Source organism: Agelaius tricolor, unplaced genomic scaffold (assembly GCF_023055355.1).
Source record: "Agelaius tricolor isolate 1412-34295 unplaced genomic scaffold, bAgeTri1.0.p SCAF_2, whole genome shotgun sequence".
Classification (NCBI taxonomy): domain Eukaryota; kingdom Metazoa; phylum Chordata; class Aves; order Passeriformes; family Icteridae; genus Agelaius; species Agelaius tricolor.
In genome coordinates this window covers 18,510,217-18,523,442 of record NW_027269262.1, presented here as the reverse complement: position 1 = coordinate 18,523,442, position 13,226 = coordinate 18,510,217, and the positions used below count along the sequence as shown (strand labels likewise).

The 13,226-nt window shown below is 35.1% G+C and overlaps 1 protein-coding gene across 5 annotated transcripts in view; it reads right to left on the bottom strand.

Moving 5' to 3' along the window:
• Window positions 1–13,226, bottom strand: part of CDH12 (cadherin 12) — a 638,327-nt gene that overhangs the window by 163,386 nt on the left and 461,715 nt on the right. The window lies entirely within an intron of this gene.

The following is a 13,226-nucleotide window of genomic DNA, read 5'->3' as shown; positions in this document are numbered from 1 at the left end:
TGTCAATGTCAATGCTAAAGCATGGACAATCAGGAAACAATCCTTCATTCTGCTGTCATTCTACACTTTTTGAATAAATACATGAGATGGGGGAAAGGAGGGAAAGGGAAATAAAACATTTCAACACATTAACAATATATATAAAGCAATAATTGACAAATCTGAGGCTGCAGCTCAAATATATTTATAATTTTGTATGTAACATGAGCTATTGAAATGCATGAGAGCATATTTTAATGTAGTCTTTAACATTATTTTCTTAATCTTTTGGATATTTCTGTTTTTCTGAATCTGTCAAAAATTCTATCAGATTGCAAACATACTTTAGTTAAGATCTCATTTTAAAAGATTTTCTGCTATTGGTCAGAACCTGATTATAAGAAGTTTGAAACTATTTATTATAGTTTCTGGTGTCAGAAAGACTAATAAAATATACTAAATTACAAAACTAACTCAAAGATAGAAACTTTCAAGTGAGATCATGCAGGCATTGCTCATGTATTGTGTATATGGTGGTGCAATTCTTGCTTAATATCAACTTGGTGTATAACCTTAGACATTTAAAATTGAAAATATGGGTCTCCTCTTCCCCATTATTGCAACTTCTATAGAGTATATTTAAATGTTCTTGTCTCCATCAACATAAAATTAAAAGGTGTTTAATTCCCAATATGCCTTCCTGTTGTAGATTATGGAAATCCATAGTCCAACTTTCAGACTTTCAGTCTTCTGAAAGGTTAATAGAATTGTTCTAACAGCACTGAATTATAAAATTTCAGAGGACAATACCATCCTCAGGAAAACATGACAGACAGCAGTTGTGCCCAACAGGTTTCTAGCCATTAATCTTGTGAATTTTAACAGGTAGTCCCAGAGACAACAGGAGTGAGAGATAACCCATCAATTTTCTGAACTGTGAGAATATCACAGGAGTCACCCACCTTATTCTGGGCTTTCTCCAATGCTCAATAAAAAATAAATCCTATGCTTGGTAATTTTATCTCTTTTCACAACTCATTTTGGCTCGTTTTCACCCTAGCTATATTTACTGGTAAGACTATGTCTCTTTTCTAATCATCACTTTACTAAAAAAAAAAAAAAAACCAAAACCAAAACCTTCATGGATTTTAAAATATCAGAAATAGTAATTCTAGGGCTTCTATTTTGATTCTTTAAAAGTTTTCTTTGTTTTGCCCAGCATTACTGCATAGGAATATAAAGTCATTAGAGCAACTAAGGCAGGCTCTAGTTAGATGGGCAACAGCTACTCTAACTAGAGAGTACAGCCATCTACAAATAACTTCAGCCAAAGTAATCCTCATTTGTATCTTATTTTTCAAAACTGGATCTGCTTCATGAAGACTCACCAAGTATCAAAGCTGTGTGTGAATAGCTGTGTCTCTCATCAAGAAACCTTTCACTCAAGTAAAACCCTCTACTTGCCCATCAATGTGGAAGTGCTCCCAAACTAAGTCAGTGATTAAACTCAGAGATGCTAACTAAAAGCAGCCAGGAGACATTTTGTGTACAATTTCTAAAAGAAGATTAGATAATATTTGTACTTCACTTTCATCTGTATAAATCCTCGTGTCTCTTGTGTACAATTGCTCACTTCCCAAATTCAAGAGTAATGAAATGAGTAATTTTGTAACAGGTGCCTGCTGTGAATTTCAGCAATTATGGCCAAGCACAGAAAATAGTTGAGGTGGTGCACAAGGAAATAAAGTGAAGCTCACTACTGCACCTCTCTCTGTCTTGTCTAGAGAAATAAATGTAAATCCTATTAATGAAAATAATTTTCCTTTTAGATTCTTTCCCACCTTTCTAAATTTCAAATTAAAAGGACAAGAAAATAATGTATTAGAAAAGAAACATGTCTTGTCAGCTGTGTAGCACTCTCACTCAACAACATAAATTATTGGTACTTTTTTTTCCCATTTGCTACGCATGTGGATCTTTATTAACTGGTGTGAATATATTTTCATAGTGTCATTCACAAATGTATCTGCTATAATTTAATAAATTAAAGGCAAATATTATTTTCTGTCTGTTTCATTGTTCATACATACATACATGCCCAATCCCACAGATTCACAGAAAATACAGGAAATAGACAAATTTAAATACGAAATGCAAAATCTCATCAATTCTTGTAAGCTTACAATTTCAAAAGCACTTTTTTTTAAAAAATAAAATGTCCATGAAGAGTCATAAGCAATTTTCAGTTAGCACTGATTTAACTTAGAATAGAAACCATTTCATCTTACAATGTTTCATCCTTAACATCCTGCTTTGAATTACTTCAGTAATTAAATGAGTATTAATTAAAACAAAGCACATATTTTCATAAACTATTACAGCCAACATCCTCATTCTTTAGAAAAGGCAGTGGTTACTTTTTCTTTTTTTTTGCAACTTAAGCAAGGTCTTTTCCTTTCTTTTGGTCTGAGCTCTTTCCATGCTACAGTAAAAATGCAACTGTATAGTGGCTAGGTGGTTTATGATTTATGTAACTTACTTCAAGACATGTAATGAGCAGCTTATTTATTGCATATATTGCATATTTTATTTTTTTATAATAAACATAAATTTGTCTAGTTATTTCAGTCTGCAAAACTGTGGTTTAGATAGGAAATCGATAATGTCTTTTTAAGGTTAAGCTCAGTGAAATGAAGTGCTGAAATAGTCCTGATGAAATTGCACCTCAGCTGAACCCAGAAAGAACAGCTTTATGGCAAGAGGATAATGTCATACTTGCAGTATTATAGATTGCAGCCAATCAATCAGACATATTGTAATCGCTAAGGTCACTGTCCTGTTGTACTAAAAAAATGCCTTCAGGTCTCAAGGTAGAAAGATTGACACATTTAGTCTGGAGTAACCTAAATCAAATATTTCCCTAAGACTAGTGAATTAACCTTACTAGAGGACACAGCCCAGAGATGCATGTTTTGTCCTGGTATAAATGGAGTACTGGGCCAAAGACTAAGCTGCAAAGAAGGCTTAGGAAGGCTTTTCCACCAAGGAATTTGGTGGGGAAAAAAAGGTGTTTCCCTCCATGCAACCTCTGATCTGTGGTCAAGTGTGACCCACTGTGTAGCTTCTCTAACTGCAGAATCACAGAAACACAGAAAGGTTGAGATTGAATGAGACTTCTGGAGTTCATCTGGTCCAAATCCCCAGCTCAGTCAGGGTCAACTACAAGAAGCAGCTGTAGCTACATAGGCAAAACAAGTTTTTCTACAGATGGAGACTACACAACCCCACTGGGTGACCTGTTTCAGTGGCCTGGCCATTCTTTAAGTTTTTGATCTACCTCACTGTCCACTTAACTCCACCAGTTTCTCTGTGAGATTGTTTTGCAGCCAATGTGAAAAGCTGTTTTAAAGACTACATTCACTACACTCCCCTCACCCCCCAAGCCAATTGCCTCATTTTAGAAAGCTAGCAGGTTGGTTAAGCGTGATTTCTCCTTTGTAAATCCATACTGGCTTCTCTCTGCTGCCTTCTTGTCCTTCATGTATTTGGAAATGGTTTCTAGGCATTAAAGGGCTTTATTATTTTCCTGAGGACCTAGGTGAAGTTAATGCCTTAGGATTTGTGTGTGTCCTGATTGCTTAAGTGCTCCAAACCTGGTCCTCCATCACTGAGAGTAAATCTTCTTTGGTCTATACCTTAACAGCAGGTACTTCCTGTTTTCTTGGAATTTCAAAGCCTCAACCACAAGCACGATGAACAGGTCTCTTCATGAAGATAGCTTTTGTTGTTTACACTAAGACAGTAAGTGAGCCAAAATAAGCCCTATTATTTTTCAAAACTTCTTCACTTCCCTCTAGGAAAGGAGCCTTTGAAAGTCCCAAGGACTTTTAGAGAAGATTGTTGCTAATTTTTCAATTAAATTCCCAATTTCTTCCTTATAAATGAATGAGTCTCTTATTATTTTTATTAGTTAGTACATTTGTTAACATGGAAACCCAAAATACAGGTCTATATTATGTGTTCCTAAAGAAAGTATTCTGATTTTTCAGAAACAGCGTGGAATTCAAATGCCTGTTGAAACCCTTAAAATGCTTTCAAGAAACAAGTTACACTCTGTACTCTAAAGAATTGCAAGCAAATAGCAATACACATGCAAATACTCAACTCATATTAAATACACTAAATAAAAGTTATTTGAAGGACAACATTTTAATGTAATGGACAAAAAGAGGAGCTCACCTATGACATCTAAAATATTTATACTGATTTTTTTTCGCGTGAAGATCTAAATTTTATTGGTAAGGGGTCACACTTTAACAGAAACATAATTAACAAAAATTTTGGCTTTTTAATAAAAAAAATATTGTTCAGTGACAGAACTTTTACCTGGAAAATTTTCATATTAAGTAGAGACAACTCAGTTTGCACAGAGAGCTTTAAAAAATACATCTGTAAATTAATTTCTTTCTATCTCTAACACTTTACAAATTTACTCTGCTTCCTATATTTCTTTAACAGAAATAGTAAAAAAAATTCTCATCATATTATGACAGATCATTCAGATATATGAAGAGAATAATTAATTCACCATAAGATCAAGTATTTGCTTTGCAGAGTTTTATAAGATATTAAAAGCAATTGATGATATAAAAGACAGTAAAATCTTATTGGCTATGCAAATTACAACTGAAATGCTTTTATAAATTTACCTCACTTTAGGTAAAACTCTCTCTGATGTTAGAGCTTTTGAAATTCCTGGGAGAGTTTTATTCCCAGGAAGAGTCTTATTTTCCATTTCAAAAAGAACAAAACCAATTCTTTGGTTTTACCCCTTTCGATACACATACATATTTTTATATGGTTTGTGGCAATAAAGAGCATTTAAATCCAAACACTGCAACTTGGAAATGGAATAAAGTTATACTTTGTAGATTACATCAACCACTATTGGCTTTATTACTTGTTTTTTTTCAGACAAAGCATAATGCAACAAACTCCTGTGACTGAGAATTTTCCATTGATTCACCACTTGCAACTCTTCTGTTTCTCATGGTCTGCTAAACCACCAGATGTATTTCCACCTATTTACCTGCCAGTTCAGACCCAGAGACAGAATTTCAGGTGAGGAACACAGGAAGAGAGAAACCAGACAGGAGCCCATCAGACACACCTCTCGTCTGATGTGTGTGAAATAGGATCTCTTTTGAGCAGTTCAAAACCTGGACTGGCACTAAGATCACAAACTTGAGATCCCTAACTATGTTTTGATATTGCTGAAGAAGGGGGCTATCCTTCTACTTCTGTTTGAGTAAATATCATGAGGTTTCTACAGAATTTATTTGCATGATAATGGAAGGTGCAGAAACAAATCTAATGTCCCCAAAGGAAACAAGAAGGAATAACAAGGTTCCAAGATTCAGGTTTGTCATTAGCACAGAATGAGCTACTAATTCTCTAGGATACATAACCCCCAAAACCATAAAGTACTATGCCTTCTGAGGGCTCTTCCTAGCTCACAAAAAAAGGCTGTAATTCTCTGTTACCTGTGTTAGCCATCATTATGGTATTCAAGCATCACTAATTATAATTAAATATTTAACTAGTTAGCATCTGCAGCAATAGTCGGCATCCTGGCTGGGCAGCAGCACACAATCAGAGCAGAAAGAATTGTGATTATTTCTTAATAAGGTAGCTGAAATGGCTCTCAGCTAATCAATGAAAAAGACTGACTTACTCAGCCCTTTTTCAGAAACAAGCTGAATAGTAGTTATGCAAATTACAGTTTTCAGACAGGTTACAGGGACTTTAATATTTTACTATTAGTGAGAAATATTTACACTACAGTTATGTAAGAAAACCTGCAGATGAGGTGCAGGGAATTTCTAATTGCTCCCTACATTGACAGATGAGTGTCAGCAACTGTGCAACATCCCAGTTGTCATACTGGCTCAAGTTACAAAAATTAAGAACAAAATATTGCAGCAGCATTCCAGCATGTCAACACATCAATCAAGTCCCCTCTTTATTGCTCACTAATTAATCACCCACCCTATCTCACTCTCTTTGCTGTTGTTTTTTCTCTTCACCAATTTTTGAAACAGTATTTAGAAGAGAGCAAAGGGAAGAGAGAGGAGATGAGACTTTGTCATTAAAATGCAACAGCATGTTAAAACAAGACATTGAGTTTGTAGTTAGAAACATGAGTTAAAGAGGTCTGCTTCAGAGGTCATGTTTGCTGAGTACTTTGAAAATTAGGGCAAGCTTTGGATACATATTGGCATAGGGCACCATATATCCTTTCATGATCAGCTTGTATAGGAAGTTGGATTACATGCCATGTTAAAACACAGAATTTGTTTCCTTGTGTGAGTAATGGAAAAAATTACAGCATCCTCGATGCTTTAGTTCACGTTTCCTGTTTGATGTGATCTCTGAAAGAGAGAGACCAAACTGTTACCAATCTGATTTTGAAGAGCACTAGTTTTTTCAAGAATTTGCAGAAAATCTAAGACTTTAATTGTCTTTCAGAGTTGATGTGCCTTTCCGCTTGTGAAAGGCAACAAAGTTTCATCTCCCACACATCCATTTTGTTTTACAAAGATTGAGCATTTAACCACTTAAAAAAAAATAAATAAAAGAAGAAGTAAATTTTCATCAGAGCAAAGAAAAACCAACTATTGGAATGTCTCTTATTGATTTTTTTTTCCTCTTCTCCTAGGAAATAAAGGTAAAACTCTCAGGTCTCTAACTTTCTTCAACTAATTTAAAAAATAATATAATTTTCAGCCATTCTAATGATACCAAAACAAAGCTTTCATGACAACTACACTTGCTTTGGTCTGCAGGCCAAAAAATCAGGACAGCAAATAACCCTTTTTTTTTAATTCTATGCATTTATTCTATGTGTATACATGCATAAATAGTAAGACACACAGAGACATGCTTATACATACCTAGGAAAAATGAAAGTTTATTCATTACAGGCATGCCTAAGAGTGGTAAATTCTCAGAAAAACACCAAATATATTTTCTACTGTATAACATGAATTAATCTTTCAATACAACACAAAAAAAATCCTTTCCATGCCTAGTTTTTCTAAATAAAAAGCATTCCTGAAGGACACTGCCACTAATATGACTTCCTCAAATGTTTTTAAGGGGCAGTTTCCCTTCCCATACTGTATGGGCTCCAAGAAAGTTGCTGTTTGCCAGTAAAAAAAGAAACAAAGTAGACACTTGAAATATCTTGCATTTTCTACAAAGGGCAGTGGTCCAGTGCTTAGAAGTGAAAAAAAGAAAATTAAATATATTCTTCTGAAAAAAAAATCCCAAATATAATGCATTATCCCAAAGAGTATAATCTCCCTGCAGAAAATTCAAATGCATTTTCTAATTTTGACTGTGTACCAGTGACAGTTATTTTTCAAATTGAAAGCACTTACTGCAGCACTTTTACATTCCATACTTTATTTTTAAATTTTTTCTTGTCAAAACTGGAACTATAGATTTAAATTTGACAAAAGAAATAAAATGAATCCTATTTGTGTCCTAAAACCTTCTTGAGGTTACAGAGGGCAATGGAGGAGAAATAACATGATGAAAATGTAAGACTAAATGGATAAATTGCAAACCCAAGAGATGCTAGAGTACATTTTGCTTTCTTTCAAAGTAAGGAGTTAATAAGAGAAATAGTCCTTGTTTACCAAATTCTTACTGCAGCACCCAAAAAGTACAGCACAACTAAGAAGGCCAGAAAACTTTCAAGCTGTGAAAAATAGAATTGGACACTTACTGAGACTTTAAGAAGATGAGAAATTGCAAAAGAAAACATGACAGAAGCTGAAAAGACAAGTAACCATTTTAAATGTCTAATCTTTTCATACACCCTTCTGTGACATTTTTTCTGCTTTAGTTTTCCTTTTTAGATTATAGGAAACAGACAAAAAAAAGAGGTATGCACAGACTCAAAATATAATGGAATTAGATTTAGATTATGATTATATGAAGTAGGAAACTTTGCAAGATGGGAAGCTCTTTCTTTTTTAAACTTTTAAGATCTGAATTATCTTTCCATTGTTTAATAAATGGTGAATATGACTGATAACTTATGTGAAAAACTTGTATCAGAAATGCTATAGTTGGCTAGACTAAGTCAAATCAGGTGAAACTAAAGAAAAATTATTTTAGAAATGAGGAAGTATATTTGAAAACTCCTTTTTATTTCAGACTTTTTCAAAGTATTTTCAGACATAAAATATCACTTAGAATTGGAAAAAAATGAAATTAAAATATTCAATAATGAACAAAGTCTATTGACCTCAAAATTAAAAAATATTAAAAATAAAATTTCATTTAATTTCATATGGTATTTTGAAATGTCATCTATTTGTAAATTGCACTTTATTTGTAATTAAAGAAAAAAAATTGAAACACAGATTCCTTCCCTTTGGAATGATTAGGTTTTTAGATCAATCCTAATTTAAAATCAAGAACAATTGTAAAACAAAGTTTGTTCAAAAAAGGTTTCCTAAACAGAAAAGGAAAAAAAAAAGAAAGCCTGCTTTCCATTCAATAAAGCATTCTAAGGTAAGGCTTCTCATAAAAACAGCATGTTGTAGTGTTGTATAGCAATTGTTTTCCATTGCCCTTTAATAAAAGAAGCTCTGCAAATCTTTTTGAACAAAAAACAGCAACTAAAAAAAAAAAAAAGGAAATAAACCTAAGTACAGCAATAGCCCTGCATCCTGAAACCACTGCTGTCATAAATTAAATGGAATACATTCCAATTGGAGATATCAGTTATTAGAGGTACAAACAGAAGAGAAAAAGAGAAGATTAAAAGATGCCATCCTGTAAAGCAGACACAGGAAACTATAAAAGTAATTTTCACCATAAAGCACAAGCCAGAAGTCTGCCCAGATGGTTTAACATTTCATATTAGCAGAGAGGTAAAATCTATGTCCCACAATGGACAATGACCTTCTAAATTGGAGACTACAGAAATCCAGCAGTTATAAGCAGAGGAAATTGAGCCACAGAAAGAGTTATGCAAAGGAGGCCACAGTTTTCCTGGAAGCCAGCAGGAAGAGCAAGGACTCAGAGGTAAAGATTTTAAAGTCGCTTTACTTATGTGCACATATTCAAATTTTATAATCCAGCAGTTCTAAAAAATTCTCTCCATAAAATGAAAGTTTAATTCTATAAAATCAGCATAATAAACAAGAAAGACTTATTTGCATGAATTTCCATCCTTCTGTCAACACAAAGTTTCCTGGCAGGCCCGTGCTCCTGCACCTGCACAAGCTGTCAAGGCTTGCAAACCAAGCTCCATGGGATCTGTAAGATTGGCTTCCCTTTCTTCAGCCACTTTTGCCACTTGCGTTCTCCTCCCACCTTTCCCATTGTATACAGGAACAGAAAGTCCTTCCTTTGAGTCAAAGGCCACAAAATCAATGGAGATTTCTCTCTTACCAAACCACTGCCCCCCCATATTCTGGTGCTTTTGACTCAGGAAAGGGAAGTAACAAAGATAATTAGGTTAAACAAATTACATTTCATTCTTTAAAAAAACAAACAAAAACAAAACAAAACAAAACAAAAAACAAAAAAAAAAAGGAAAAAAAACCCAAAAAAACAACAAAAAAAAACCCACTCTGTCTTAAGACCAATATTCTTTTATATCTTCATCAATGACATAGAGAGTGAGATCAGATACACCCTCAGCAAGCTGGCAGACTAAACCAAGCTGAGTGATGCAGTTGACACAGCTGAAGGATGGGATGCCATCCAGAGGGACTTGACCAAATTAGACAACTGCGATGATGAGAAACTCACAAGTTTCAACAAGGCCAAGTGCAAGGTGCCACACCTGGGTCAGGGCACTCCCAGAAATGACTGAAAAATAACTAATTGAAGGCAGGCTTTCAGAGAAGGCCTTAGAGGTTCTTGTGGACAAAAAGGTGGACATGAGCCAACAGTGTGGGCTTGCAGCCCAGAAAGACAATCTTATCCTGCATTGTGGCCAGCAAGGAAAGGGAGGTCATTCTGCCTCTCTGCTCTGCTCTGCTCTGCTGAGACCACACCTGGAGCGCTGCATCCAGATCTAGGGTCCCCAGCACAAGGAGGGCATAGATAGACCTGTTGGAGTGAGTCCAGAGGAAGCCATGAAGATGATCAGAAGACTGGAGCATCTCTCCTATGAAGACAGGCTGAGAGAGCTGGAGTTGTTCAGACTGGAGAAGAGAAGGCTCCAGAGACACCTTATTAGTAGCCCTCCATTATTTAAAGGGACCTTATAGGAAAGATCTAGAGCAACCTTTTACATTGGCAGAGAGGATAAAGGTAAAAGATTTTAAAGTAAAAGAGGTAAGAATTACATTGGATGTTAGGAAGTATTTCGTTATTCAGAGGGTGGTGAGGCACCTCTGGTGAGCAGAGGTTTCCCAGAGACATTGTGGATGCTCCATTCCTGGAATTGTTCAAGGCCAGGTTGGACAGGTCAGTCTGGTGGCACATGGCAAGCAGTGTGAATTAGATGATTTTTAGTCTCCCTTCCAACCCAAAATTTTCTGACTCTATGATGCTATGAGTCTATGGATAGTTTTGAAATAAGAAGGGGAAGAAAGAGATTTTGTATTTATTTATATAAGAAAAGAGATTTTATGTTTAAATGTTCAAATCAAATGTCTGAAAATATTTTAAAATTCATTACAACTATTCATATATATATATATATATATATTTTAATGTTTTTTTAGAATAAGGTGATGCGGTCAAATTTTAACAGAGTTAGCAGATTGCTTTCCATTTCCATCAAGAGACAATCCACAATTTCACAGATCCCTTGACATCCCTGTATTTTCCTGTTTATTCATTTAAGCATTATCTTCTTGCAGATATGATGTCTGTTAAGATAAGGATTTGGTTTCCTATTTCAACCGGAAAGATTTTACATTGGGATAAATATAGGAGACTCTTACAGAGCAGAGTACATCCTAGGATATTTTTCATTCCTGACAGACTTATATGACCAAATAATTTTGGTGGAAGGTTGGGGTGTTTGGTTGGTTTTGGTTGGTTTTGTGGTTTTTTTTTTGTTTTGTTGTGTTTTAATCACAGAAGTAGTAACACCCCTCTAAGAATTTCAAGTTTAGCATTTCAGGGCTGCATAAATTACAGGTTCCTTGTCAAGGTCTGCTCTTGGCCTCATTTAGTTTTCACAAACTGAAGCTTGGCAGGATACTTGCACATCATCTTTATTCAATAGACAAAGGCTTCTTGAGCACGGTCTAGGATGAAAAGCATGATCACTTAGCCTGACGTGCTTACACTTGCTCATTCTGATTGCAACAATAGAGCAGATTTTCCCTCTTGAATAGAAACAGTTTAAACAAGTTCTTCACCCTTTTTCAGCTTCACTCATCCTATAGAGTCTAAGGTTAAAGCTGTGATTTGACATTATTATATTGACACCAAGGGGTTTTTTCCTGCCTACAAAAACATGCATGAAAATTATAGTAACTTCACACCTTCAAGTACTCATACCTAAACCTTTTGACAAATTAATGCAAAACAATTATTGCTCTATAACACTGTTGGCACACTGAATCGTTTAAGTCAGTCAAAAAAGAATTAAAAAGTAATTTCTTCACAGTATGTCATCCGTGGTTTATTTAATTCTGAGGGCATCCTTTGGCATCTGTATGCCTGCTGAGATTCTGAAATCTTCTGTAAGATCATTGCACTACAAAAAAGTACTCACTTGGATACAAACAGCCTGCCACCAAGTTGACAGCAGACTTAGTCACAATTCTCTCTACATCTACCTCCAACTTTTTCAGAAGGGAAAAATCAACTCTTTAATGAGTTGTGAGAACAATGACTATTTTGAGACCCTGTATGAGGTAGTCAGCTCTTTTCCTTAGGAGGATGGGTACTTGTGATTACCATATGTCACCCCAGAGAGCTGGTCTGAAAGGGCTGACCTTGTGTGGCTTTACCATTCCAGGAGCAGAAGCCTGACAGGATGCTCACCCATCACCATTAATAATCTGAGAAAGCTGGGCTCCTGGATGGAGAACAAGATTAAAGATGGTTACAGAGTTCCACATGAGTTATTAGCTGTTAGCCTGATGTAAACATGACTAACGGATAATGGGATTAGCTTGGCTGAGCAGAAATCACCCGGAGGATCTAAACACTTTCTCTTCCACCCTAAAATATTTCAGAGAGGATGAAAAAGGGTGAGGAAAGTCTTGTGTGTCACTTCAACAGCCTGAGTGGGTTATGACATTGCTTGAAACAGAATCCTCTCAAGGAAGCAGATGTGATTTTTGCACAGACAATCTGGAACTTGAAAGAAAATAAAATTAATGTGGGGAATGAGACAAACAGATAGAAAATGTTTATTTTGCTGTTTTTTCCTGGTGTATGTTGCTTTTCTTTGGTAACACCATTTAACTTTATAAACAGCAACAGACTCGACACCTTGTTGTTAGGCAAGCACAAAACAAAAAATTTGGGATGCAGCAAACCTTCTTGCAGGGGTTAACAAGCCATTTTCTCCCAATCAGTGATCAGATCTTAACATTAAAAGAAAAGAATGAAAGATTCTGTATTTCAAATACACAGATAGACACCTAGACAAGCACCAAAGACAATCAAGGCATTTTTGCAGATTTTTATCGATGTAACTGACACAAGAATCTGCTTATTAAAGCAGATCCAGACTTATTAAAGAGCCTAGAAACACACAGCTGAAAAGTGCAGCATTCACACAGCCTGCAGAAGCACCCCTGCCCCCACCAAAAAAAAACCAACCAAACAAAAAAAACTAGAAAAACAACAACAACAACAACAAAAACAAACCAAAACCAAACCAAGAGAAAAAAAAGAAAAAGGAAAGTAAAACATAAAAAAAAAAAAAAAATAGAGAGGTCTGGGTGCTAGTGAAAAGTCTATATTTTTTTGCATCTGCATAAGGCATGAAATCAACAACATGTCAATGTCTAAGCAATTCCTCTGAGTCTTCTGGCTCCCTTTTATTTTGCTAAAGCTGATCAGGTAAAAAAAATAGAAGAGAGGCTAAAGATTTGTGAAAATAATGTTTGAAAAAGTTCAAAAAATAATTTCCCACTTTTATTTCCACTTTTCTGGAATTGTTTTAGAGCAATGATATGGATGGCAAAACAAACCTTTGTGCTCATAGGACCTGCAGGCATTTTAAAATGGCATTTCAGAAGAAGAAA